Below are 2291 nucleotides of genomic sequence, written 5' to 3'. Positions count from 1 at the left end.
TAGATGTTTTCAAGTCAAGGGTTCTTTTGGAAATTTGCCAGGCGATACGTTTTCATTCACCTGGAAAGAGATGAGATTGATAAAATGTCACGGTTAACCCTGAAGTTGAAGGTTCTGTCAATCTCAAGTATTATAAGGTCAGATAAATCTGTCTTACAGTCATGGTTTCTGGCTTTCTTTTTCTGATATTTAGAAATCTTATCCTATTTCAAGCTTATATGAATATCCATGTTTTCTTCTTTTCTTCCTAGACTTTCTTTTAAGAATGTAAATCTTTATTTTATGGAGAATTTGTTTTGGAATAAATATTTTGGAATGCATTTTTTCCAACTGATTAGCAGGTTCTCCATGTATTTTTACTGAGTAATTCATGTTTTTCTGCTGATTACAAATGCTGTCTAGTTCCTCCTCATCTTAAAAGATGCCTCCCAGAGCAGATCCCTTTATATCTCTGTCACTTCTCTCTGATATGTTATATAAAGTTTAGAGTCAAAGGAATTTGTAGCATTCATTTTAATGGTAAGGTAAATATTGTTCTAGATAATCTATTCTATTCTGTTCCAGATATGCTAAAAGTGTATGTGTGTATTTCATTTTATAGATGAGTAACTGGAAGTTTATTGAGGCAAAGCTACTTTTATCCAGGTGCATAGCTAGAAAGAAATGTAGATAATATGTGAATTGTGATTTTCTTACTCATCCAGTGTTCTTTCCTCTGTGTCAGTTAATGTATTCTAGCTGGTGCATGCTTTATGCATGAAGAACTAAAATCTTGTTTTTGTTCTACAATAATTTACAAACATGTAAAACAAAATAGGAGCGAGGCTTTTCCTGTTTTTACAAAATTTTGTCTGAGAACAATGTGTTATGGAATCTTTACTGCATCCATAAGATTCAGTCATTTCTTCATTTTCAACAGTCTAAAAAGAGAAGAGTAGAAATTTATTGAAGTATTTCTTGGTGGGAATGCGGGAATGCATAGGTATGAGTGCTGGGGCTTTTCCTCTCCTCCTCCTGGTGGAGGGACCAGTGTGTGACTATTGCCTTAAGAATTGTAAAGGCAGGACTTTGGCAGGAGTTATCCACTAGCAGGGGCAGAAGGAAGGGCAGCAGAAAAACGTATCATTTGGGAATAAGCATACATGATCTTACGGATCAAGTGGATACTGCAGAGAGGAGCTATGCTTGAGTGAACCAGGCAGTCTCTCTTGGGAAGGCAGGGGACCTCAGCAGGAGTTTGCGTGGAGTGAACCACAGAAGGGGTCAGCTGGAGCCTCTGCATCAGGGAATGAAAAAAACACCATCTGTGGAACTCAAGAAGAGAAGTGAAAGAGCCAAGTAAAGAATGGACACATCTCTCTATCCCATTTCCCTCCCTGATTTCAGTGCCAGCATTTTCATTTGTCTTCACAACCGGCTTTGAGTGAAATGGTTCTCTAAAGGACAACTTTTAGTTTTAAATGCAGTGTTTCTCAAATTGGGATCTGTGAGTTCCCAAGTCTAAAGTGTCAGTTTTTATTATCTAGGATGTCAGGCTCCTGCCTTAGAAGCGTTGTTCACATGGTTCCTTATTTCTTCGCCTTCAGTATAATTTGTATCTAAACAGCTATAACTATTGAGATATAAAAACCCTTAAGATATCACATTTATAGTTTAAAATAAATAACTCTGACTTTAGGGATGTCTTACCTGTCAGAATAAATATCACACACACTCAATATGTCAAATAGTTCCTGTCTCATACTTGTGAATAAGCATAATCTGATCTTTCACTTTGAGTTTTGTCACTTAATACGGGGGCATTTGTTACACTATTCCAAAGGTGAGTTCGTCTCTGAACTTTAAGAAATAAAAAGGATTTTTATTTCAGTAGATACAATAATTTCTTCTCTTGTTGCAGATAGGATGACTTCAATTTTTTTTTAAGGCTGAGCAATAATCTGTTGAATACATGTACCTCTTTTTTATCCACTCATTCATTGATGAACATTGCCTCCATATCTTGGTTATTGTAAATAATGTTGCAATAAACATATGGATTCACATATCACCTTGAAGTAATATTTTGGGGTTCTTTGGATAAATATCCAAAAGTAGAATTATAGGGTCCTTCTTTTTCTGTTGTTATAGCTTTTGTTTTAAAGTCTATTTTGTCTGATATAAGTATTGCTGCTTCAGCTTTTTGTCATTGTTGTTTCCATTCTCATGAAATATATTTTTCCATCCCTTCACTTTTAGTCTGTGTGTGTCTTTCAATTTAAAGTGAGTCTCTTTATAATAAAAAAAAATTT

Source organism: Pteropus vampyrus, unplaced genomic scaffold (genome assembly GCF_000151845.1).
Source record: "Pteropus vampyrus isolate Shadow unplaced genomic scaffold, Pvam_2.0 Scaffold481, whole genome shotgun sequence".
NCBI classification, from domain to species: Eukaryota; Metazoa; Chordata; class Mammalia; order Chiroptera; family Pteropodidae; genus Pteropus; species Pteropus vampyrus.
The sequence above is the reverse complement of the archived record's forward strand: the minus strand, read 5'-3'. Positions refer to the sequence as shown.